We start from the raw sequence: 27,580 nt of genomic DNA, 5'->3' as shown, positions 1-27,580 counted from the left end.
CTGAAACACTGAAATATAACTATTCCAACTTCCACTTAGAAATTATAATTGATGTAAACTACAGTGGTTCAATGTTTCCAGGAATAGGCTCAAACTTAGTTTATTCAGCAAGATAACTTGGTACAGTATTCTTCCGTGAAACCCACCCAGTGCACCGTGTCTTATGACGCCGTAGCTAACTAGCATTTTAGCATCCAATAACACACGGTTAGCACCAATACTTGGTTACAACAAACTATCAATGGATCATTCATGTCCGTGTCCAGTTCCTTTGATAACGCAGAAGTAATTAAACGTTGGCTAGCTAACACAAAGTCAGTCCTGCTAGCTACACAAGTAGAACACAACTCGAAAGCTTACGTTGCAAAAATCGTATTGACTAAAAATGATACAGTACTGCTAGCTGGTAGCTGGTAGAGTTGGCTAGCTAGCAGTGGCTGCATTTACCTTTGTCTTTGATACAAAGACAACTATGTAGCTAGCTAACATTACACTAATCAAATTGTTCCGTTGTAATGTATTTAGTTTCTACAGTACTGCTAGTTGGTGAAGTTTGTTAGCTAGCAGTGGCTGTGGTGTTCACTTTGTTTGGAAAACGGCGTCGCTGCGAACGAACACAGCTGGCTAGCTAACCTTGTTAGTTTCTCAGAGCTACACCTTTATCCTTGATAGAAAGGCAGCAAAGACAACTATGTAGCTAGCTAACAATACACTAATCAAATCGTTCCATTGTAATGTAATGTAATGAAATGTAATAATACCCGTGGTGTTGTGATGTTGACGCCGTTTGGAAAACGGCACGAACGAATACAGCTGGCTAGCTGGCTAGCTAACCTTGTTCGTTTCTCAAAGTTAGTTTCTCAAAGCTACACCTACACCTTTAGCTACACCTTTATCCTTGATGCAAAGACAACTATGTAGCTAACTAGCTAACATTACACTAATCAAATCGTTCCGTTGTCTGAGTGCTGTACTCAGATTATTGCAAAGTTTGCTTTCGCCGTAAAGCTTTTTTGAAATCTGACACAGTGGTTGCATTAGGGAGAAGTGTATCTATAATTCTGTGCATAACACTTGTATCTTTTATCAAAGTTTTTGATGAGTATTTCTGTAAATTGATGTGCTCATTCAAAGGAGGTTTTGGAGGCAAAACATTTCTGAACATTACACGCCAATGTAAAATGGGGTTTTTGGATATAAATATGAACTTTATCGAGCAAAACATACATGTATTGTGTAACATGAAGTCCTATGAGTGCCATCTGATGAAGATCATCAAAGGTTAGTGATTAATTTTAGCTGTATTTCTGGTTTTTGTGACACCTCTCCTTGCTTGGAAAATGGCTGTGTGGTTTTTACTTGTCTAGGTGCTGTCCTAACATAATCTGATGCTATGCTTTCGCCGTAAAGCCTTTTTGAAATTGGACAATGTGGTTGGATTAACGAGAAGATTATCTTTTAAATGGTGTATAAAATGGTGGGAGAAATTTGAATTATGAGATTTTCGTTGTTTTGAATTTGGTGCTCTGCAATTTCACTGGCTGTTGGCGAGGTGGGACGCTACTGTCCCATATGTCGTAGAGAGGTTTTAACAGCAAGATATGCCAAGGCAAGAAACTCTGAGCACAGCTCTATCCATAAATCTGGCAGTGGCTTCTGATTAAATTACATTTTCACAGAACCGCTTGTTGCAATTTCGATGAAGCTCTCTTGTTCAGATATCGGTAAGTGGACTGGAGGCAAGGCAGTTGTTTGTGTCATCTGTTTCGGGAAAGTACATGCATAATTGCACACCGAGCTCACTCAGGTGCTTCGCTATATCACATTTGACATTGTCTGTAAGCTTGAGTTCATTTGCACACAAAAAAATCATACAATGATGGAAAGACCTGTGTGTTGTCTTGTTAATGCAGACAGAAAATAGCTCCAACTTCTTAATCATAGCCTCAATTTTGTCCTGCACATTGAATATAGTTGCATAGAGTCCCTATAATCCTAGATTCAGATCATTCAGGTGAGAAAATAACATCACCCAGCTAGGCCAGTCGTGTGAGAAACTCGTCATCATGCAAGCGGTCAGACAAGTGAAAATTATGATCAGTAAAGAAAACTTTAAGCTCGTCTCTCAATTCCAAAAAACTTGTCAAAACTTTGCCCCTTGATAACCAGCGACTTCTGTATGTTGTAAAATCATTACACGATAGCTGCCCATATCATTACATAATGCAGAAAATACATGAGAGTTCATGGGCCTTGCTTTAACAAAGTTACCCATTTTCACTGTAGTATCCAAAACGTCTTTCAAGCTGTCAGGCATTCCCTTGGCAGCAAGAGCATCTCGGGGGATGATGCAGTGTACCCAAGTGGCGTCAGCAGCAACTGCTTGCGTTACCACTCCATTATGTCTCCCTGTCATGGCTTTTGCACCATCAGTACAGATGCCAACACATCTTGACCACTAAAGTCCATTTGATGTCACAAAGCTGTCCAGTACTTTATAAATATCCTCTCATGTTGTCCTGGTTTCCAGTGGTTTGCAGAAGAGGATGTCTTCCTTAATTGACCCCATATTCACAGACATATACCAAGAGCTGTGCCAGGCCCGCCACGTCTGTTGACTCATCCAGCTGTAACGCATATAATTCACTGGCTTGTATGCGAAGCAGTAATTGTTTCAAAACATCTGCTGCCATGTCACTGATGCGTCGTGAAACAGTGTTGTTCTTTGGCATTGTCTGTTTTTTTGTCCTTTTCCCCCAGCATTGTCCCAGCCATATCCGCGGCAGCAGGAATAATTAAGTCCTCCACAATAGCATGGGCCTTTCCTGTCCAAGCCACTCGGTAGCTAACCATATAAGGCGCTTCTAGCCCCTTCTTCTTTGGTATCTGTTGTTTTTATGCATGTCTTGCTACTAAAAAGTCGTCTTTATTCTCGCTCAAAAAACTCCCGTGGCTTATTTTTCTAATTGTCATGTTTCGTTTCTAAATGTCTCCTCAAGAGTGAGGGTTTCCTGCGAGAGAGTAACGGTTAATGTGATTGGATGTTAATTATTTAGGCTACCTGTATTTGACATTGTATTGCTATTTCGCTGAACACTAGATGGTTTAATTTTATTTTTGGCAGTGAAACGAGACTACTCAGGCGAGAAAAGAACCTCACCCAAATGTATAGCTCCATTTGAAAATATACATGTACTGTTTGAAAATGTGAAAAAATAAAATAAAATAAAAAATATACATATATACAGTTGAAGTCGGAAGTTTACATACACTTAGGTTGGAGTCATTAAAACTTGTTTTTCAACCACTCCACAAATTTCTTGTGCACAAACTATAGTTTTGGTAAGTCAGTTAGGACATCTACTTTGTGCATGACACAAGTAATTTTTCCAACAATTGTTTACAGACAGATTATTTGACTTACAATTCACTGTATCACAATTCCAGTGGGTCAGAAGTTTACATACAGTAAGTTGACTGTGCCTTTAAACAGCTTGGAAAATTCCAGAAAATTATGTCATGGCTTTAAAAGCTTCAGATATGCTAATTGACATAATTTGAGTCAATTGGAGGTGTACCTGTGGATGTATTTCAAGGCCTACCTTCAAACTTTGCTTGACATCATGGGAAAATCAAAAGAAATCAGCCAAGACCTCAGAAAAAAATGTGTAGACCTCCACAAGTCTGGTTCATCCTTGGGAGCAAATTCTAAACGCCTGGAGTTACAACGTTCATCTGTACAAACAATAGCATGCAAATATAAACACCATGGGACCACGCAGCCACCATACCGCTCAGGAAGAAGATGTGTTCTGTCTCCTAGAGATGAACGTACTTTGGTGCGAAAAGTGCAAATCAATCCCAGAACAACAGCAAAGGACCTTGTGAAGATGCTGGAGGAAACAGGTACAAAAGTATGTTTATCCGCAGTAAAACAAGTCCTATATCGACATAACCTGAAAGGCTGCTCAGCAAGGAAGAAGCCACTGCTCCAAAACCTCCATAAAAATGACAGACTATGGTTTGCAACTGCACATGGGGACAAAATTGTACTTTTTTGAGAAATGTCCTTTGGTCTGATGAAACAAAAATACAACTGTTTGGCCATAATGACCATCGTTGTGTTTGGAGGAAAAAGGGGGAGGCTTGCAAGCCGAAGAACACCATCCCAAACCTGAAGCACAGGGGTGGCAGCATCATGTTCTGGGAGTACTTTGCTGCAGGTGCACTTCACAAAATAGATGGCATCATGAGGAGGAAAACTATGTGGATACATTGAAGCAACATCAAGACATCAGTAAGGAAGTTAGAGTTTTGTCGCAAATGGGTCTTCCAAATGGACAATGACCCCAAGCATACTTCCAAAGTTATGGCAAAATGGCTTAAGGACAAAAAAGTCAAGGTATTGGAGTGGCCATCACAAAGCCCTGACCTCCAGCCTATAGAAAATGTGTGGGCAGAATTGAAAAAGCGTGTGCGAGCAAGGAGGCCTACAAACCTGACTCAGTTACTCCAGCTCTGTCAGGAGGAATGGGCCAAAATTCACCCAACTTATTGTGGGAAGCTTGTGGAAGGCTACCTGAAACGTTTGACCCAAGTTAAAAAATGTAAAGGCAATGCTACCAAATACTAATTGAGTGTATGTAAACTTCTGACCCATTGGGGATGTGATGAAAGAAATAAAATCTGAAATAAATAATTGTCTCTACTATTATTCTGACATTTCACATTCTTAAAATAAAGTGGTGATCCTAACTGACCTAAGACAGGGAATGTTTACTATGACTAAATGTCAGGAATTGTGAAAAACTGAGTTTAAATGTATTTGGCGTTTTAATACATTTAAACTGAGTTTAAATGTATTAAGGTGTATGTAAACTTCCAAATTCAACTGTATATATATATATATATATATATATATATATATATATATATATATATATATATATATACTGCTCAAAAAAATAAAGGGAACACTTAAACAACACAATGTAACTCCAAGTAAATCACACTTCTGTGAAATCAAACTGTCCACTTAGGAAGCAACACTGATTGACAATAAATTTCACATGCTGTTGTGAAAATGGAATAGACAACAGGTGGAAATTATAGGCAATAAGCAAGACACCCCCAATAAAGGAGTGGTTCTGCAGGTGGTGACCACATACCACTTCTCAGTTCCTATGCTTCCTGGCTGATGTTTTGGTCACTTTTGAATGCTGGCGGTGCTATCACTCTAGTGGTAGCATGAGACGGAGTCTACAACCCACACAAGTGGCTCAGGTAGTGCAGCTCATCCAGGACGGCACATCAATGCGAGCTGTGGCAAGAAGGTTTGCTGTGTCTGTCAGCGTAGTGTCCAGAGCACAGAGGCGCTACCAGGAGACAGGCCAGTACATCAGGAGACATGGAGGAGGCCGTAGGAGGGCAACAACCCAGCAGCAGGACCGCTCCTCCGCCTTTGTGCAAGGAGGAGCAGGAGGAGCACTGCCAGAGCCCTGCAAAATGACTTCCAGCAGGCCACAAATGTGCATGTGTCTGCTCAAATGGTCAGAAACAGACTCCATGAGGGTGGTATGAGGGCCCGACGTCCACAGGTGGGGGTTGTGCTTTCAGCCCAACACCGTGCAGGACGTTTGGCATTTGCCAGAGAACACCAAGATTGGCAAATTCACCACTGGCGCCCTGTGCTCTTCACAGATGAAAGCAGGTTCACACTGAGCACATGTGACAGACGTGACAGAGTCTGGAGACGCCGTGGAGAACGTTCTGCTGCCTGCAACATCCTCCAGCATGACCGGTTTGGCGGTGGGTCAGTCATGGTGTGGGGTGGCATTTCTTTGGGGGGCCGCACAGCCCTCCATGTGCTCGCCAGAGGTAGCCTGACTGCCATTAGGTACCGAGATGAGATCCTCAGACCCCTTGTGAGACCATATTCTGGTGTGGTTGGCCCTGGGTTCCTCCTAATGCAAGACAATGCTAGACCTCATGTGGCTGGAGTGTGTCAGCAGTTCCTGCAAGAGGAAGGCATTGATGCTATGGACTGGCCCGCCCGTTCCCCAGACCTGAATCCAATTGAGCACATCTGGGACATCATGTCTTGCTCCATCCACCAACGCCACGTTGCACCACAGACTGTCCAGGAGTTGGTGGATGCTTTAGTCCAGGTCTGGGAGGAGATCCCTCAGGAGACCATCCGCCACCTCATCAGGAGCATGCCCAGGCGTTGTAGGGAGGTCATACAGGCACGTGGAGGCCACACACACTACTGAGCCTCATTTTGACTTGTTTTAAGGACATTACATCTAAGTTGGATCAGCCTGTAGTGTGGTTTTCCACTTTAATTTTGAGTGTGACTCCAAATCCAGATCTCCATGGGTTGAGAAATTGGATTTCCATTGATTATTTTTGTGTGATTTAATTGCCTATAATTTCCACCTGTTGTCTATTCCATTTGCACAACAGCATGTGAAATTTATTGTCAATCAGTGTTGCTTCCTAAGTGGACAGTTTGATTTCACAGAAGTGTGATTGACTTGGAGTTACATTGTGTTGTTTAAGTGTTCCCTTTATCTTTTTGAGCAGGATATATATTAAAAAAATGTCTTCTTCCAGTAGCTACATTAAATGTGCTTGAAACAGCAGAAATGCATAGCAGTATGGCACTCTGAGTATGTACATTGTGATAAAACCTAATGTAAAGCAACACTTACTGCTTCATCAGCAATTACGGTAATAGAGTTCCAAGTAACTTTGACATTGTAATGATTCATATTATAATGTAATGATTATGGCACACAATGGTTTATTTGACTTCAGCCCACTACATGTATAATAACATTGCTCTTTCTAACCTGTCAATATCTTACTATTATTAGTCTGGTTTGAGACCAAGATGCATCCCAAATGGAACCCTATTCCTTATATAGTACACTACTTTTGACCAGGACCCATGGGCTCTGGTCAAACGTAGTGCACTTTGAAGCCCAACTCAATGGACTACTCAGTTCATGTTCTTCATGTAAATCTCTCTCTTTGGTCTTCCCAGTACATATACATCCCAAATGTGGTTCTGGTTATAAAAAGAAACAGGGAGACAGAAAAGGGAGAGCCCCCATGTAAATGTTCCTTTAAATCAACATGTTTGAGCACACTTTCGCTGAGATTTTGACATACAGTACTATAAACAGTGTAAAATAAATACCTGAAAATGATAAAGGAGCACTTTGGGCTTTATCAGTCCCATATGATATTGTGTGTGTGTGTGTGTGTGTGTGTGTGTGTGGCGAGTGCTAGTGCGAGTGCGAGACAAAGCGTACATGCTCCAGGGCTAAGGAAAGTTGGTTTCTCCAGCTGAAGCATGGCATCCTTTTCAGGGCTCTTATATGTAAATATCCATTACATTTAACATTTACATTTAAGTCATTTAGCAGACGCTCTTATCCAGAGCGACTTACAGTAGTGAATGCATACATTTCATAAATTTTTTCTCCCACAGCCAAGCAGGCAGCCAGACAGTTTCACACTGCCAGACAATACAGCATTGACTTTTTCCCCTAGGTCCTCCTTCACTACCAGTAATACTGACTTGTTATAATAATAACGTGAAATACTCCAATCTCCATATTAAGATGTTGTGCTACCTGTTTTATTTGTCCAAATGAGAAAAGCACAATTATTTTGATGTGAGTGTTCCTTTGGACAGGTGGTATGCTATCACATGTTGACCTTACAAGGAAACCACAAGGAAGAAGACACAGATAGAACAATAATGTTATCATCAACAGTGCTTGGGAGTACGGTGTATATTTTAGGACATCCTCAGCCTCAAGCCTCACGCTTTCAAACCTTGAGTCAATCGTAATAATAATAAAAATGACCATAGTAAAAAGTATCCATAAAGTTTTGCTAGTCGACATCAGCACAACAAACAAAATATAAAGTTGAATACTACCAGACAACATAGAAACCCAGTCAATACTTTTCGCTCATCAGACACTACGCATCACCTATCACAGCCTTGTATCACAGAATACTGTCGCTGTTTGATTGACACACCGTAGAGCAGTGAGGGTGGAAGTAGCGTTCGGGAGCACCAATGGTTTCTAATCACAGACCCCTGCACACGACCCTAGAAATGTTGTTCCCTCTCACGTGAGGAGGAGGGGTGAGAGGGGTTTCCAGGGTAGAACGACTGCCGCCTCTCATTGAAGCCACTGAAGTTCAAGGCCGACCGCAGTACTGCAGGCATTGTTAGCAGAAAATAGGATCCCCATTATAGTGAATGAAAAAATTGCAATCTCTGTGGTCAATCTTTGCATACTTTTTTAATCAAAGACAATATTAGTACTAATAATTGCTTCGAATACACCAGATGTATGTCCTAGAACCAATTTATTTTAAAATCGCATCCAGATGAAGTTATAAGGATAATTCAGTTGCTAATGGCAGCCTGCAGTACCCAGTTCAGCCTTCACAACTTGACTTATGCAATGAGTGGGGGCAGCACTGAACTACCCTGCAACGTCACTTCCTGGAGTAGCTCAAACGGCGCATGTTATGTTTCCATGAGATGCCATCTTAATCAACGTAAATGTGTCTTCAATGTGCTATTGAGTCTTCACATAGGAATGAATGGTGTCACGTGATCGGTGGCTTTGGCTATTCATATACAGTGCCTTCAGAAGTATTCACACGTCTTAACTTTTTCCACATTTTGTTGTGTTACAACCTGAATCTAAATTAAATTGAGATTTTGGGTCACTAATCTACATACAATACCCCATAATGTCAAAGTGGAATTTTGTTTGTAAAACATATTTGAAATTAAGAAAAAATGAAAAGCTGAAATGTCTCAAGTCAATAAGTATTCAACCCCTTTGTTATGGCAAGTCTAAATATGTTCAGGAGTAAAAATATGCTTAACAAATCACATAATAAGATGCATGGACTCATTTTGTGTTCTATAATAGTGGTTAACATAATTTCTGAATGACTACTCAATGGACTACTCAGTTCATGTTCTTCATGTAAATCTCTCTCTTTGGTCTTCCCTGTACATATACATCGCAAATGTGGTTCTGGTTATAAAGAGAAACAGGGAGACATAAAAGGGGAGAGCCCCCATGTAAATGTTCCTTTATATCAACATGTTTGAGCACACTTAAATTTGTCTGTACCCCTCAAATACAATTATCTGCAAGATCCCTATATCGAGTAGTGATGTCAAGCACAGATTCACCCACAAAGACCAGGGAGGTTTTTCAAAGGGTACCGATTGGTAGATGGGTAAAAAAAATTAAATAAACAGACACATAAATATCCCTTTGAGCATGCTGAAGTTATTAATTAGGCTTTGGATGGTGTATCAATACACCCAGTAACTGCAAAGAAACAGGCGTCCTTCTTAACTCAGTTGCCAGAAATGAAGGAAACTGCTCAGGGATTTCACCATGAGGCCAATGGTGTAAGTAACAAAAAAAAATCCCAGGACATACACATATCTGATATGGGCAGAAAGCTTAAATTCTTGCTAATCTAACTGTACTGAAGGAATGCCATGCTATTGTTTGAGGAGAGTGCACAATTCTGAACTTTAGGGCAGTCTTGATACAACATTTTGAACAGATATGCAATGGTTCATTGGATCAGTGTAAAACTTTGCACATACACTGCTACCATCTAGTGGCCACAATCTAAATTCTGCCTGGGCTGGAATAATACATTATGGCCTTTCTCTTGCATTTCAAAGATTATGAAAAAATGAAACAAAAAGTGCATGTTTTTTTCTTTGTGTTCCCTTTTACCAGGTCTAATGTGTTATATTATCCTACATTCATTTCACATTTTCAAAAACTTCAACGTGGTGCCTTTCAAATGGTATCAAGAATATGCATATCCTTGCTTCAGGTCCTGAGCTACAGGCCATTAGATTTGGGTATGTCATTTTAGGCAGCAATTGAAAAAAGGGTTGGATCCTTAAGAAGTTTAAATAGTTGTGATATGAGAACTGAGGATGGGCCAAGAACATTGTAGTTACTCCACAATACTAACCTAAATGAAAGAGTGAAAAGAAAGACTTCTGTACATAATACAATTTTTCCAAAACATGCAACAAGGCACGTTGCATGTGAACGTTTTATCCTGAATACAAAGCACTATGTTTGGGGCAAATGGCTGCGTCATGTTATGGGTGTGCTTGTCATTGGCAAGTACTAGGGAGTTTTTTTTTATAAAAACAAACAGAATACAGCTAAGCACAAAATACTAATGATTATTCTTTCCAACAGACACTGGGAGAGCTGTATTCAGCAGGACAATACCCTAAAACAAAAGGCCATATCTATACTAGGGTTGCATTACCAAGATTACATTGAATGTTCCTGAGTGGAAAGTTACAGTTTTGACTTTCTAGCAATGATCAACAACAAACTTGACAGAGCGAGAATATTTTTTTAAAGAATAACATTGTACAATTCAGGTGTGCAAATCTCTTAAAGACTTGACCAAAAAGACTCACAGCTCTAATCACTGCCAAACGTGTTTCTAACATGCATTGTCTCAGGGGGTGAATACTTATCTAATCAAGATATACAAGTACATTTTTCTTCTACTTTGACATTAATTAAGTTTAATCCCACTTTGTAACAACGAAATGTGAAAAAAGTCAAGGGGTCTGAATATTTTCTGAAGGCACTGAAACCACCTGGAAGTAATGCTGCCTGGACCCCGGTGCAGGGTTATAAGGAGACCTGTGGACAGCGGTGACCTCGTTAGTGTAGCCTGTAATTATGAGCAACACTTAACACACTGAACAGGGGAACTTGAACATCCACCTCTTCCTGTAACTGTAATGCAACTCTGCATTGAGAAGGGTTTTTTGCTTTTATTTCTGTCCAGGGTCGATCAAGTTTATTTTTGTGGAGATGTGTTGTTAGTGTGCAATGGGGTGAGAAGGGAAAATATATATTTTTAAGGGATTTATGAGCAGTTGTGAATGTGTTTGGCACAGTATTGCAAAATAGAAACTTCACTATCCTTTAAGGTAGAGACTTCATATTCAGGATTCTGTTTATGTCTCCCCCAAAGACAACGTGTGTGGAGCAAGAGCTTCCTGTGACAACCGGAAGTTGTTAAAACAGCCTAGAGCTATTGTCATATAAAACGCACATAGTGAAAAACACGCAACTCAACCATCTGTCATTCAGTCAATTCTTAAGGTAGAGACTTCATATTCAGGATTCTGTTTATGTCTACCCCAAAGACAAGGTGTGTGGAGCAAGAGCTTCCTGTGACAACCGGAAGTTGTTAAAAACAGCCTAGAGCTATTGTCATATGGCCAACCAGCAGATAGTGAAAATCACGCAACTCAACCATCTGTCATTCAGTAAATTCTTAAGGTATAGACTTCATATTCAGGATTCTGTTTATGTCTACCCCAAAGACAACGTGTGTGGAGCAAGAGCTTCCTGTGACAACCGGAAGTTGTTAAAAACAGCCTAGAGCTATTGTCATATGGCCAACCAGCAGATAGTGAAAATCACGCAACTCAACCATCTGTCATTCAGTCAATTCTTAAGGTATAGACTTCATATTCAGGATTCTGTTTATGTCTACCCCAAAGACAACGTGTGTGGAGCAAGAGCTTCCTGTGACAACCGGAAGTTGTTAAAAACAGCCTAGAGCAATTGTCATATAAAACGCACATATTGAAAATCACGCAACTCAACCATCTGTCATTCAGTCAATTCTTAAGGTATAGACTTCATATTCAGGATTCTGTTTATGTCTACCCCAAAGACAACGTGTGTGGAGCAAGAGCTTCCTGTGACAACCGGAAGTTGTTAAAAACAGCCTAAAGCTATTGTCATATAAAACGCACATTGTGAAAATCTAGCAACTCAACCATCTGTCATTCAGTCAATTCTTAACCTCTATGGGCTAGGTGGGACGCTAGCGTGCCACCCGTGGTGCACTCCATCAACAGCAGGTGCATTTCAAGAGCGGCAAATTTGAATCCAAATAAATGTCAAAATTCAAATTTTTCAAAAATACAACTATGTTACACCATTTGAAAGATAAACATCTCCTTAATCTAACCACGTTTTACGATTTCAAAAAGGTTTTACGGCGAAAGCATAAATTTAGAGTATGTTAGGACAGTACATTTACAAGAGTTGTGTGTAATGTTTTGTCGATTCAAAGACAGGGTCACCAAAACCATAAAACCAGCTAAAATGATGCACTAACCTTTTACAATCTCCATCAGATGACACTCCTAGGACATTATGTTAGACAATGCATGCATTTTTAGTTCTATCAAGTTCATATTTATATCCAAAAACAGCGTTTTACTATGGCATTGATGTTGAGGAAATCGTTTCCCTCCAATAACCGGCAGTCAAGTCAGCGTCACAAATTAAATAATTCAAATTAGAAAACATTGGTAAAATATTATATTGTCATTTAAAGAATTATAGATTTACATCTCTTGAACGCAATCAACTTGCCAGATTTAAAAATAACCTTACTGGGAAATCACACTTTGCAATAATCTGAGCACTGCGCCCAGAAAAATACGCGTTGCGATACAGACTAGACGTCATGTTGGGGAGATCTAAAATCGAAAATACTATGTAAATAATCCATTACCTTTGATTCTCTTCATCAGATGTCACTTCCAGGTATCACAGGTCCATAACGAATGTAGTTTTGTTCAAAAAAGCGCATCATTTATGTCCAAAAATCTCCGTCTTGTTAGCACATGATCTAAGCCAGCCGGACTTCTCGTCATGAACGAGGGGAAAAAATATATTTACGTTCGTTCAAACATGTCAAACGTTGTATAGCATAAATCATTCGGGCCTTTTTTAACCAGAACATGAATAATATTCAAGGTGGACGAATGCATACTCTTTTATAATGTATTGGAACGAGGGTACCCAACATGAACTCGCGCGCCAGGTGTCTAATGGGACATCATCGTTCCCTGGCTCTTTTTCCGTCAGATCTCCCTCCAGAAGACTCAATACACTTTGTAAAGGCTGGTGACATCTAGTGGAAGCAATAGGAAGTGCCAAAATATTCCTCAGCCCCTGTGCTTTTCAATGGGATAGGTTTAAAGGTAATACAACACATCAGGTATCCACTTCCTGTCAGAAAATGTCTCAGGGTTTTGCCTGCCAAATGAGTTCTGTTATACTCACAGACACCATTCAAACAGTTTTAGAAACTTTAGAGTGTTTTCTATCCATATATAATAAGTATATGCATATTCTAGTTACTGGGTAGGATTAGTAACCAGATTAAATCGGGTACATTTTTTTTATCCAGACGTGCAAATGCTGCCCCCTAGCCCTAACAGGTTAAGGTAGAGACTTCATATTCAGGCATCTGTTTATGTCTACCCCAAAGACAACGTGTGTGGAGCAAGAGCTTCCTGTGACAACCGGAAGTTGTTAAAAACAGCCTAGAGCTATTGTCATATGGCCAAACAGCAGATAGTGAAAATCATGCAACTCAACCATGAGCCATTCAGTCAATTCTTAAGGTAGAGACTTCTTATTCAGAATTCTGTTTATGTCTCCCCCAAAGACAACGTGTGTGGAGCAAGAGCTTCCTGTGACAACCGGAGCTATTGTTATATGGCCAACCAGCAGATAGTGAAAATCACGCAACTGAACCATGTGCCATTCAGTCAATTCTTAAGGTAGAGACTTCATATTCAGGATTCTGTTTATGTCTCCCCCAAAAACAACGTGTGTGGAGCAAGAGCTTCCTGTGACAACCGGAAGTTGTTAAAAACAGCCTAGAGCTATTGTCATATAAAACGCACATTGTGAAAATCACGCAACTCAACCATCTGTCATTCAGTCAATTCTTAAGGTAGAGACTTCATATTCAGGCTTCTGTTTATGTCTACCCCAAAGACAACGTGTGTGGAGCAAGAGCTTCCTGTGACAACAGGAAGGTGTTAAAAACAGCCTAGAGCAATTGTCATATGGCCACCTGCACATAGTGAAAATCACGCAACTCAACCATGTGTCATTCAGTCAATTCTTAAGGTAGAGGCTTCATATTCAGGAGTCTGTTTATGACTACCCCAAAGACAACGTGTGTTGAGCAAGAACTTCCTGTGACAACCGGAAGTGGTTAAAAACAGCCTAGAGCTATTGTAATATAAAACGCACATAGTGAAAATCACGCAACTCAACCATGTGCCATTCAGTCAATTCTTAAGGTAGAGACTTCATATTCAGGATTCTGTTTATGTCTCCCCCAAAGACAACGTGTGTGGAGCAAGAGCTTCCTGTGACAACCGGAAGTGGTTAAAAACAGCCTAGAGCTATTGTCATATAACCTGCTCATAGTGAAAATCACGCAACTCAACCATGTGTCATTCAGTCAATTCTTAAGGTAGAGACTTCTCATTCAGGATTCTGTTTATGTCTACACCAAAGACAACGTGTGTGGAGCAAGAGCTTCCTGTGACAACCGGAAGTGGTTAAAAACAACCTAGAGCGATTGTCATATAAAACGCACATTGTGAAAATCACACAACTCAACCATCTGTCATTCAGTCAATTCTTAAGGTAGAGACTTCATATTCAGGATTCTGTTTATGTCTCCCCAAAAGACAACGTGTGTGGAGCAAGAGCTTCCTGTGACAACCGGAAATTGTTAAAAACAGCCTAGAGCTATTGTTATATGGCCAACCAGCAGATAGTGAAAATCACGCAACTCAACCATGTGTCATTCAGTCAATTCTTAACCTGTTGGGTCTAGGGGGCAGCATTTGCACGTCTGGATAAAAAAAATGTACCCGATTTAATCTGGTTACTAATCCTACCCAGTAACTAGAATATGCATATACTTATTATATATGGATAGAAAACACTCTAAAGTTTCCAAAACTGTTTGAATGGTGTCTGTGCGTATAACAGAACTCATTTGGCAGGCAAAACCCTGAGACATTTTCTGACAGGAAGTGGATACCTGATGTGTTGTATTGACTTTAAACCTATCCCATTGAAAAACACAGGGGTTTAGGAATATTTTGGCACTTCCTATTGCTTCCACTAGATGTCACCAGCCTTTACAAAGTGTTTTGAGTCTTCTGGAGGGAGATCTGACCGAACAAGAGCCATGGAACGGTGATGTCCCATTAGACACCTGGCGCGCTACTTCATGTTGGGTACCCTCGTTCCAATACGTTATAAAAGGCTATGCATTCGTCCACCTTGAATATTATTCATGTTCTGGTTAAAAAAGGCCCTAATGATTTATGCTATACAACGTTTGACATGTTTGAACGAACGGAAATATATTTTTTCCCCTCGTTCATGACGAGAAGTCCGGCTGGCTTACATCATGTGCTAACGAGACGGAGATTTTTGGACATAAATGATGAGCTTTTTTGAACAAAACTACATTCGTTATGGACCTGTGATACCTGGAAGTGACATCTGATGAAGAGAATCAAAGGTAATGGATTATTTACATAGTATTTTCGATTTTAGATCTCCCCAACATGACGTCTAGTCTGTATCGCAACGCGTATTTTTCTGGGCACAGTGCTCAGATTATTGCAAAGTGTGATTTCCCAGTAAGGTTATTTTTAAATCTGGCAAGTTGATTGCGTTCAAAAGATGTAAATCTATAATTCTTTAAATGACAATATAATATTTTACCAATGTTTTCTAATTTTAATTATTTAATTTGTGACGCTGACTTGACTGCCGGTTATTGGAGGGAAACGATTTCCTCAACATCAATGCCATAGTAAAACGCTGTTTTTGGATATAAATATCAACTTGATAGAACTAAAAATGCATGCATTGTCTAACATAATGTCCTAGGAGTGTCATCTGATGGAGATTGTAAAAGGTTAGTGTATCATTTTAGCTGGTTTTATGGTTTTGGTGACCCTGTCTTTGACTTGACAAAACATTACACACAACTCTTGTAAATGTACTGTCCTAACATACTCTAAATTTATGCTTTCGCCGTAAAACCTTTTTGAAATCGTAAAACGTGGTTAGATTAAGGAGATGTTTATCTTTCAAATGGTGTAACATAGTTGTATTTTTGAAAAATTTGAATTTTGACATTTATTTGGATTCAAATTTGCCGCTCTTGAAATGCACCTGCTGTTGATGGAGTGCACCACGGGTGGCACGCTAGCGTCCCACCTAGCCCCAAGAGGTTATTAAGGTAGAGGCTTCATATTCAGGATTCTGTTTATGACTACCCCAAAGACAACGTGTGTTGAGCAAGAGCTTCCTGTGACAACCGGAAGTTGTTAAAAACAGCCTAGAGCAATTGTCATTTAACCTGCAGATAGCGAAAATCACGCAACTCAACCATCTGTCATTCAGTCAATTCTTAAGGTAGAGACTTCATATTCAGGATTCTGTTTATGTCTCCCCCAAAGACAACGTTCGTGGAGCAAGAGCTTCCTGTGACAACCGGAAGTTGTTAAAAACAGCCTAGAGCTATTGTCATATGGCCAACCAGCAGATAGTGAAAATCACGCAACTCAACCATCTGTCATTCAGTCAATTCTTAAGGTATAGACTTCATATTCAGGATTCTGTTTATGTCTACCCCAAAGACAACGTGTGTGGAGCAAGAACTTCCTGTGACAACCGGAAGTTGTTAAAAACAGCCTAGAGCAATTGTCATATAAAACGCACATATTGAAAATCACGCAACTCAACCATCTGTCATTCAGTCAATTCTTAAGGTAGAGACTTCATATTCAGGATTCTGTTTATGTCTCCCCCAAAGACAACGTGTGTGGAGCAAGAGCTTCCTGTGACAACCGGAAGTTGTTAAAAACAGCCTAGAGCTATTGTCATATGGCCAACAAGCAGATAGTGAAAATCACGCAACTCAACCATGTGTCATTCAGTCAATTCTTAAGGTAGAGGCTTCATATTCAGGATTCTGTTTATGACTACCCCAAAGACAACGTGTGTTGAGCAAGAGCTTCCTGTGACAACCGGAAGTTGTTAAAAACAGCCTAGAGCAATTGTCATTTAACCTGCAGATAGCGAAAATCACGCAACTCAACCATCTGTCATTCAGTCAATTCTTAACCTGTTAGGGCTAGGGGGCAGCATTGACACGGCTGGATAAAAAACATACCCGATTTAATCTGGTTACCACTCCTACTCAGTAACTAGAATATGCATATACTTATTACATATGGATAGAAAACACCCTAAATTTTCTAAAACTGTTTGAATGGTGTCTGTGAGTATAACAGAACTCAAATGGCAGGTCAAAACCTGAGAGATTCCTTTACAGGAAGTGGCCTGTCTGACCATTTCTGGAACTTCTTTGCCATCTCTATCATTTACTAAGGATCTCTGCTCTAACGTGACACTTCCCACGTCGTCCATAGGCTCTCAGAGCCCGTGAAAAAAGAGAATGTCGTCATTCCAGCCCCAGGCTGAAACACATTATCGCCTTTCTCAAGTGGCCCATTAAGAGACACTAGCTTATGCGCGTGACCCCGACCGCCCCCGCCTTTGGGATTTTTTCCTCTGTTTGCCGAAAAGGAGATTCCCTGTCGGAATTTTATCGCTTTTCTACGAGAAAAATGACGTAAAAATTGATTTTAAACAGCGGTTGACATGCTTCGACGTACGGCAATTGAATACTTTGAATTTTATTGTCAGGAATTGCGCCAAGCGCGCGACACTTCTTTACTATTTCGGATAGTGTCTGGAACGCACGAACAAAACGCCGCTATTCGGATATAACGATGGATTATTTTGGACCAAACCAACATTTGTTATTGAAGTAGACGTCCTGGGTGTGCATTCTGACGAAGACAACAAAAGGTAATGACATTTTTATAATAGTAAATATGATTATGGTGAGTGCTAAACTTGCCGGGTGTCTAAATAGCGAGCCCGTGATGCCTGGGTTATATACTTAGAATATTGCAAAATGTGCTTTCACCAAAAAGCTATTTTAAAATCGGACATATCGAGTGCATAGAGGAGGTCTGTATCTATAATTCTTAAAATAATTGTTATGCTTTTTGTGAACGTTTATCGTGAGTAATTTAGTAAAATGTTAGCGAATTCCCCGTAAGTTTGCGGGGGGTATGCTAGTTCTGAACGTCACATGCTAATGTAAAAAGCTGGTTTTTGATATAAATATGAACTTGATTGAACAAAACATGCATGTATTGTATAACATAATGTCCTAGGGTTGTCATCTGATGAAGATCATCAAAGGTGAGTGCTGCATTTAGCTGTCTTCTGGGTTTTGGTGACATTATATGCTGGCTTGAAAAATGGGTGTCTGATTATTTCTGGCTTGGTACTCTGCTGACATAATCTAATGTTTTGCTTTCGTTGTAAAGCCTTTTTGAAATCGGACAGTGTGGTTAGATTAACGAGAGTCTTATCTTTAAATGGCTGTAAAATAGTCATATGTTTGAGAAATTGAAGTAATATGATTTTGAAGATTTTGAAAATCGCGCCACAGGATGGCAGTGGCTGTTACGTAGGTGGGACGAATTCGTCCCGCCGGTCCCATAGAGGTTAAGGTAGAGACTTCATATTCAGGATTCTGTTTATGTCTCCCCCAAAGACAACGTTCGTGGAGCAAGAGCTTCCTGTGACAACCGGAAGTTGTTAAAAACAGCCTAGAGCTATTGTCATATGGCCAACCAGCAGATAGTGAAAATCACGCAACTCAACCATCTGTCATTCAGTCAATTCTTAAGGTATAGACTTCATATTCAGGATTCTGTTTATGTCTACCCCAAAGACAACGTGTGTGGAGCAAGAACTTCCTGTGACAACCGGAAGTTGTTAAAAACAGCCTAGAGCAATTGTCATATAAAACGCACATATTGAAAATCACGCAACTCAACCATCTGTCATTCAGTCAATTCTTAAGGTAGAGACTTCATATTCAGGATTCTGTTTATGTCTCCACCAAAGACAACGTGTGTGGAGCAAGAGCTTCCTGTGACAACCGGAAGTTGTTAAAAACAGCCTAGAGCTATTGTCATATGGCCAACAAGCAGATAGTGAAAATCACGCAACTCAACCATCTGTCATTCAGTCAATTCTTAAGGTATAGACTTCATATTCAGGATTCTGTTTATGTCTACCCCAAAGACAACGTTTGTGGAGCAAGAACTTCCTGTGACAACCGGAAGTTGTTAAAAACAGCCTAGAGCAATTGTCATATAAAACGCACATATTGAAAATCACGCAACTCAACCATCTGTCATTCAGTCAATTCTTAAGGTAGAGACTTCATATTCAGGATTCTGTTTATGTCTCCCCCAAAGACAACGTGTGTGGAGCAAGAGCTTCCTGTGACAACCGGAAGTTGTTAAAAACAGCCTAGAGCTATTGTCATATAAAACGCACATTGTGAAAATCTAGCAACTCAAACATCTGTCATTCAGTCAATTCTTAAGGTAGAGACTTCATATTCAGGCTTCTGTTTATGTCTACCCCAAAGACAACGTGTGTGGAGCAAGAGCTTCCTGTGACAACCGGAAGTATTTAAAAACAGCCTAGAGCAATTGTCATTTAACCTGCAGATAGTGAAAATCACGCAACTCAACCATCTGTCATTCAGTCAATTCTTAAGGTAGAGACTTCATATTCAGGATTCTGTTTATGTCTACCCCAAAGACAACGGGTGTTGAGCAAGAACTTCCTGTGATAACCGGAAGTGGTTAAAAACAGCCTAGAGCAATTGTCATTTAACCTGCAGATAGTGAAAATCACGCAACTCAACCATGTGCCATTCAGTCAATTCTTAAGGTAGAGACTTCATATTCAGGATTCTGTTTATGTCTCCCCCAAAGACAACGTGTGTGGAGCAAGAGCTTCCTGTGACAACCGGAAGTGGTTAAAAACAGCCTAGAGCTATTGTCATATAACCTGCTCATAGTGAAAATCACGCAACTCAACCATGTGTCATTCAGTCAATTCTTAAGGTAGAGACTTCTTATTCAGGATTCTGTTTATGTCTACCCCAAAGACAACGTGTGTGGAGCAAGAGCTTCCTGTGACAACCGGAAGTTGTTAAAAACAGCCTAGAGCTATTGTCATATAAAACGCACATTGTGAAAATCTAGCAACTCAACCATCTGTCATTCAGTCAATTCTTAAGGTAGAGACTTCATATTCAGGCTTCTGTTTATGTCTACCCCAAAGACAACGTGTGTGGAGAAAGAGCTTCCTGTGACAACCGGAAGTTGTTAAAAACAGCCTAGAGCAATTGTCATTTAACCTGCAGGTAGTGAAAATCACGCAACTCAACCATCTGTCATTCAGTCAATTCTTAAGGTAGAGACTTCATATTCAGGATTCTGTTTATGTCTACCCCAAAGACAACGGGTGTTGAGCAAGAACTTCCTGTGATAACCGGAAGTGGTTAAAAACAGCCTAGAGCAATTGTCATTTAACCTGCAGATAGTGAAAATCACGCAACTCAACCATGTGTCATTCAGTCAATTCTTAAGGTAGAGACTTCTTATTCAGGATTCTGTTTATGTCTACACCAAAGACAACGTGTGTGGAGCAAGAGCTTCCTGTGACAACCGGAAGTTGTTAAAAACAGCCTAGAGCTATTGTCATATGGCCAACCAGCAGATAGTGAAAATCACGCAACTCAACTATCTGTCATTCAGTCAATTCTTAAGGTATAGACTTCATATTCAGGATTCTGTTTATGTCTACCCCAAAGACAACGTGTGTTGAGCAAGAACTTCCTGTGACAACCAGAAGTGGTTAAAAACAGCCTAGAGCTATTGTCATATAAAACGCACATAGTGAAAATCACGCAACTCAAACATCTGTCATTCAGTCAATTCTTAAGGTAGAGACTTCATATTCAGGATTCTGTTTATGTCTCCCCCAAAGACAACGTGTGTGGAGCAAGAGCTTCCTGTGACAACCGGAAGTGGTTAAAAACAACCTAGAGCTATTGTCATATAAAACGCACATTGTGAAAATCACACAACTCAACCATCTGTCATTCAGTCAATTCTTAAGGTAGAGACTTCATATTCAGGATTCTGTTTATGTCTCCCCAAAAGACAACGTGTGTGGAGCAAGAGCTTCCTGTGACAACCGGAAATTGTTAAAAACAGCCTAGAGCTATTGTTATATGGCCAACCAGCAGATAGTGAAAATCACGCAACTCAACCATGTGTCATTCAGTCAATTCTTAAGGTAGAGGCTTCATATTCAGGATTCTGTTTATGACTACCCCAAAGACAACGTGTGTTGAGCAAGAGCTTCCTGTGACAACCGGAAGTTGTTAAAAACAGCCTAGAGCAATTGTCATTTAACCTGCAGATAGTGAAAATCACGCAACTCAACCATCTGTCATTCAGTCAATTCTTAAGGTAGAGACTTCATATTCAGGATTCTGTTTATGTCTACCACAAAGACAACGGGTGTTGAGCAAGAACTTCCTGTGACAACCGGAAGTGGTTAACCTGTTAGGGCTAGTTGGCAGTATTTGCACGGCTGGATAAAAAAAATGTACCCGATTTAATCTGGTTACTAATCCTACCCAGTAACTAGAATATGCATATACTTATTATATATGGATGGAAAACACTCTAAAGTTTCTAAAACTGTTTGAATGGTGTCTGTGAGTATAACAGAACTCATTTGGCAGGCAAAACCCTGAGACATTTTCTGACAGGAAGTGGATACCTGATGTGTTGTATTACATTTAAACCTATCCCATTGAAAAACACAGGGGCTGAGGAATATTTTGGCACTTCCTATTGCTTCCACTAGATGTCACCAGCCTTTACAAAGTGTTTTGAGTCTTCTGGAGGGAGATCTGACCGAACAGAACGATGATGGCCCATTAGACACTTGGCACGCGAGTTCATGTTGGGTACCCTCGTTCCAATACGTTATAAAAGAGTATGCATTCGTCCACCTTGAATATTATTCATGTTCTGGTTAAAAAAGGCCCTAATGATTTATGCTATACAACGTTTGACATGTTTGAACGAACGTAAATATATTTTTTCCCCTCGTTCATGACGAGAAGTCCGGCTGGCTTAGATCATGTGCTAACAAGACGGAGATTTTTGGACATAAATGATGAGCTTTTTTGAACAAAACTACATTCGTTATGGACCTGTGATACCTGGAAGTGACATCTGATGAAGAGAATCAAAGGTAATGGATTATTTACATAGTATTTTCGATTTTAGATCTCCCCAACATGAAGTCTAGTCTGTATCGCAACGCGTATTATTCTGGGCGCAGTGCTCAGATTATTGCAAAGTGTGATTTCCCAGTAAGGTTATTTTTAAATCTGGCAAGTTGATTGCGTTCAAGAGATGTAAATCTATAATTCTTTAAATGACAATATAATATTTTACCAATGTTTTCTAATTTTAATTATTTAATTTGTGGTGTTGACTTGACTGCCGGTTATTGGAGGGAAACGATTTCCTCAACATCAATGCCATAGTAAAACGCTGTTTTTGGATATAAATATGAACTTGATAGAACTAAAAATGCATGCATTGTCTAACATAATGTCCTAGGAGTGTCATCTGATGGAGATTGTAAAAGGTTAGTGCATCATTTTAGCTGGTTTTATGGTTTTGGTGACCCTGTCTTTGAATTGATAAAACATTACACACAACTCTTGTAAATGTACTGTCCTAACATACTCTAAATTTATGCTTTCGCCATAAAACCTTTTTGAAATCGTAAAACGTGGTTAGATTAAGGAGATGTTTATCTTTCAAAGGGTGTAAAATAGTTGTATGTTTGAAAAATTTGAATTTTGACATTTATTTGGATTCAAATTTGCCGCTCTTGAAATGCACCTGCTGTTGATGGAGTGCACCACGGGGGGGACGCTAGCGTCCCACCTAGCCCATAGAGGTTAAAAACAGCCTAGAGCAATTGTCATTTAACCTGCAGATAGTGATAATCACGCAACTCAACCATCTGTCATTCAGTCAATTCTTAAGGTATAGACTTCATATTCAGGATTCTGTTTATGTCTACCCCAAAGACAACGTGTGTGGAGCAAGAGCTTCCTGTGACAACCGGAAGTGGTTAAAAACAGCCTAGAGCTATTGTCATATAAAACGCACATTGTGAAAATCACACAACTCAACCATCTGTCATTCAGTCAATTCTTAAGGTAGAGACTTCATATTCAGGATTCTGTTTATGTCTCCCCCAAAGACAACGTGTGTGGCGCAAGAGCTTCCTGTGAAAACTGGAAATTGTTAAAAACAGCCTAGAACATTTGTCATATAAAACACACAAAGTGAAAATCAAGCAACTCAACCATCTGTCATTCAGTCAATTCTTAAGGTAGAGACTTCATATTCAGGATTCTGTTTATGTCTCCCCCAAAGACAACGTGTGTGGAGCAAGAGCTTCCTGTGACAACCGGAAGTTGTTAAAAACAGCCTAGAGCTATTGTCATATGAATCCTACAGACGAAGAACCATATATGAGACAATTTTTCCATTTTAAGATAATCAGTTATTTTTATATTATTCATTGTGTGTACCACATTGGGTGTTTTATGGTTGACAAATAATTCACCATACTCATATCTTCCAACAACAATTGATATTTTTTTGTTATTTCAAAAAATACTTTTTTTATTGCCGTTTTAATTTTTAGAATGTGGAAGAACAGTATATCTCCAGTGATGATTTCAGTTTGTGGAAGAACAGTATATGTGACATTTTGCATGACACTTGTAAGATGTCCTTTTTTAATACCTGATATGATGTTTTAAGTACTTTCAAGTACAGATGCCCTTCATGTAAATAACTTAAATGCAATATGTAGTTAATTCATTTAATGGAGGTTCATTTAAAGGTGGTCTATCAACTTTAGCACCGATGACTTTTCTTAAAAGTTGAGTCATGAAATCTTAGTCTCATTTAAAATGAAGCCCTCAATGTGAACATACCATAGAATAACTACAAAAATAGAATACAATTAAATTAATTCAATCAAAAGAAGTACAACTTGTACATATCAAATATGGATCAATGTGATGTGCCAATATGCATGTCCATTATGCAGGTCCCTAAGGTCAATATTACAAAACGTTCAGAAAACCATTCTCTTTGCGTTTAACACTATGATCTGCAATTAAGTTTTGAATTGCGTTAAACCCATGCTAAAGGCAAGAAACGTCCTGTACTGAGGTGACAGCAGTAAATAAGTATTAACTGCTTAGAGTTGATGCTAAATGTGGTGACAGAGATGTATATTGTAATGAATAAAAAAAGGGAATCATTAGGATATTTTATTGTTAGAACAACATGTTGCATGTTGATGGGATGTTAGTAAACTATTCTCTGTGCAATACATGTGACTTTTAACCACCTCACTGAAGTGGTCTGTAGTCCAGCTGGTCGCTTGAGAACAGAATCTGGGAGGTGACTGAAGTCTTCACATTGCATCCTCATCACCTTGAATGGTTTTGCTGGTTGTGCTTGTTGTTTCTCGTATGGGACAGTGTAGAAACTGTTCAACAGATGCAGCTTGCGCTCATCAATCAACTTTCCACAATCCTTTCTGCACGTCGTGGAACACGCTCTTCCCTGCAGGATACAGTGTAACGTTACATATAACTAGCTAGCTACTGTAGCCATGTCGAATCATCCGGTGGATGGACAAAAAGTAGCTAGCTATGTTTCTTCTATAATCTAGCAATAACATTTGTAACGATAATGTATAAGTTAGTAGCCAACGAACTTTAGCTAATATGTTTTCTCTATAGTTACAAATTAGACAACCCAGAACATACATGTTAGTTACTGTACTCTATAGCTAGCTAGCTTGATTGTTTGATATACGGTTCTTCCACATACCTCTTTTGGACAGCTTTTCCCAGTTTTTTCTTGACCCTTACGATTTGTATAGGGTTTTCCCGCATCCCGTAAGATCTTCCTTTGCCTGTCTTTCCATTCTTTTAGTTTTGTTTTACGTTTCTTTCCCACATTTCGGTGATTTTCATCAGCAACAGAAAAGTTGTGCGCTTGTCCGTCCATTCTGAGTGGTGCACATAAACGGTTATTCCACGAGAGCCTATCTTTAAATTTAAACATATTGTTAATTAGCGCGTGGAAAGCTTGTGAAACCGGTTCACTATAGAAAAAGGGTGTCCAATAATGATTTTTCATGTATATCTCGTTTTTTTGAAAAATGTCACATATACGGTTCTTCGTCTGTAGGATTCATATGGCCAACAAGCAGATAGTGAAAATCACGCAACTCAACCATCTGTCATTCAGTCAATTCTTAAGGTATAGACTTCATATTCAGGATTCTGTTTATGTCTACCCCAAAGATAACGTGTGTGGAGCAAGAGCTTCCTGTGACAACCGGAAGTTGTTAAAAACAGCCTAGAACAATTGTCATATAAAACGCACATTGTGAAAATCACACAACTCAACCATCTGTCATTCAGTCAATTCTTAAGGTAGAGACTTCATATTCAGGATTCTGTTTATGTCTCCCCCAAAGACAACGTGTGTGGAGCAAGAGCTTCCTGTGAAAACCGGAAATTGTTAAAAACAGCCTAGAACAATTGTCATATAAAACACACAAAGTGAAAATCAAGCAACTCAACCATCTGTCATTCATTCAATTCTTAAGGTAGAGACTTCATATTCAGGATTCTGTTTTTGTCTCCCCCAAAGACAACATGTTTGGAGCAAGAGCTTCCTGTGACAACCGGAAGTTGTTAAAAACAGCCTAGAGCTATTGTCATATGGCCAACCAGCAGATAGTGAAAATCACGCAACTCAACCATCTGTCATTCAGTCAATTCTTAAGGTATAGACTTCATATTCAGGATTCTGTTTATGTCTACCCCAAAGACACCGTGTTTGGAGCAAGAACTTCCTGTGACAACCGGAAGTTGTTAAAAACAGTCTAGAGCAATTGTCATATAAAACGCACATATTGAAAATCACGCAACTCAACCATCTGTCATTCAGTCAATTCTTAAGGTAGAGACTTCATATTCAGGATTCTGTTTATGTCTCCCCCAAAGACAACGTGTGTGGAGCAAGAGCTTCCTGTGACAACCGGAAGTTGTTAAAAACAGCCTAGAGCTATTGTCATATAAAACGCACATTGTGAAAATCTAGCAACTCAACCATCTGTCATTCAGTCAATTCTTAAGGTAGAGACTTCATATTCAGGCTTCTGTTTATGTCTACCCCAAAGACAACGTGTGTGGAGCAAGAGCTTCCTGTGACAACCGGAAGTTGTTAAAAACAGCCTAGAGCAATTGTCATTTAACCTGCAGATAGTGAAAATCACGCAACTCAACCATCTGTCATTCAGTCAATTCTTAAGGTAGAGACTTCATATTCAGGATTCTGTTTATGTCTACCCCAAAGACAACGGGTGTTGAGCAAGAACTTCCTGTGAAAACCGGAAGTGGTTAAAAACAGCCTAGAGCAATTGTCATTTAACCTGCAGATAGTGAAAATCACGCAACTCAACCATCTGTCATTCAGTCAATTCTTAAGGTAGAGACTTCATATTCAGGATTCTGTTTATGTCTACCCCAAAGACAACGTGTGTGGAGCAAGAGCGTCCTGTGACAACCGGAAGTTGTTAAAAACAGCCTAGAGCTATTGTCATATGGCCAAACAGCAGATAGTGAAAATCACGCAACTCACCCATGAGCCATTCAGTCAATTCTTAAGGTAGAGACTTCATATTCAGGATTCTGTTTATGTCTCCCCCAAAGACAACGTGTGTGGAGCAAGAGCTTCCTGTGACAACCGGGAAGTTGTTAAAAACAGCCTAGAGCTATTGTCATATTAAAAGCACATAGTGAAAATCACGCAACTCAACCATTTGTCATTCAGTCAATTCTTAAGGTAGAGACTTCATATTCAGGATTCTGTTTATGTCTCCCCGAAAGACAACGTGTGTGGAGCAAGAGCTTCCTGTGACAATCGGAAGTTGTTAAAAACAGCCTAGAGCAATTGTCATATAAAACGCACATATTGAAAATCACGCAACTCAACCATCTGTCATTCAGTCAATTCTTAAGGTAGAGACTTCATATTCAGGATTCTGTTTATGTCTACCCCAAAGACAACGTGTGTGGAGCAAGAGCTTCCTGTGACAACCGGAAGTTGTTAAAAACAGCCTAGAACAATTGTCATATAAAACACACAAAGTGAAAATCAAGCAACTCAACCATCTGTCATTCATTCAATTCTTAAGGTAGAGACTTCATATTCAGGATTCTGTTTTTGTCTCCCCCAAAGACAACGTGTTTGGAGCAAGAGCTTCCTGTGACAACCGGAAGTTGTTAAAAACAGCCTAGAGCTATTGTCATATGGCCAACCAGCAGATAGTGAAAATCATGCAACTCAACCATCTGTCATTCAGTCAATTCTTAAGGTATAGACTTCATATTCAGGATTCTGTTTATGTCTACCCCAAAGACAACGTGTTTGGAGCAAGAACTTCCTGTGACAACCGGAAGTTGTTAAAAACAGTCTAGAGCAATTGTCATATAAAACGCACATATTGAAAATCACGCA

General features: G+C 39.6%; 1 long non-coding RNA gene across 1 annotated transcript; it reads right to left on the bottom strand.

The window, feature by feature from the left end:
* Positions 1–24,295: 24,295 nt before the first annotated feature.
* LOC123728645 (uncharacterized) lies at positions 24,296–25,225 on the bottom strand. Its single transcript, XR_006760277.2, has 2 exons — positions 24,878–25,225; positions 24,296–24,607 (listed from the first exon to the last, which is right to left on the bottom strand). It is a non-coding gene; the product is annotated as an uncharacterized LOC123728645 (long non-coding RNA).
* Positions 25,226–27,580: the final 2,355 nt, after the last annotated feature.

The sequence above is a fragment of the Salmo salar genome, chromosome 10, assembly GCF_965601325.2.
Source record: "Salmo salar chromosome 10, fSalSal1, whole genome shotgun sequence".
NCBI classification, from domain to species: Eukaryota; Metazoa; Chordata; class Actinopteri; order Salmoniformes; family Salmonidae; genus Salmo; species Salmo salar.
This window is presented reverse-complemented; position numbering and strand designations above follow the sequence as displayed.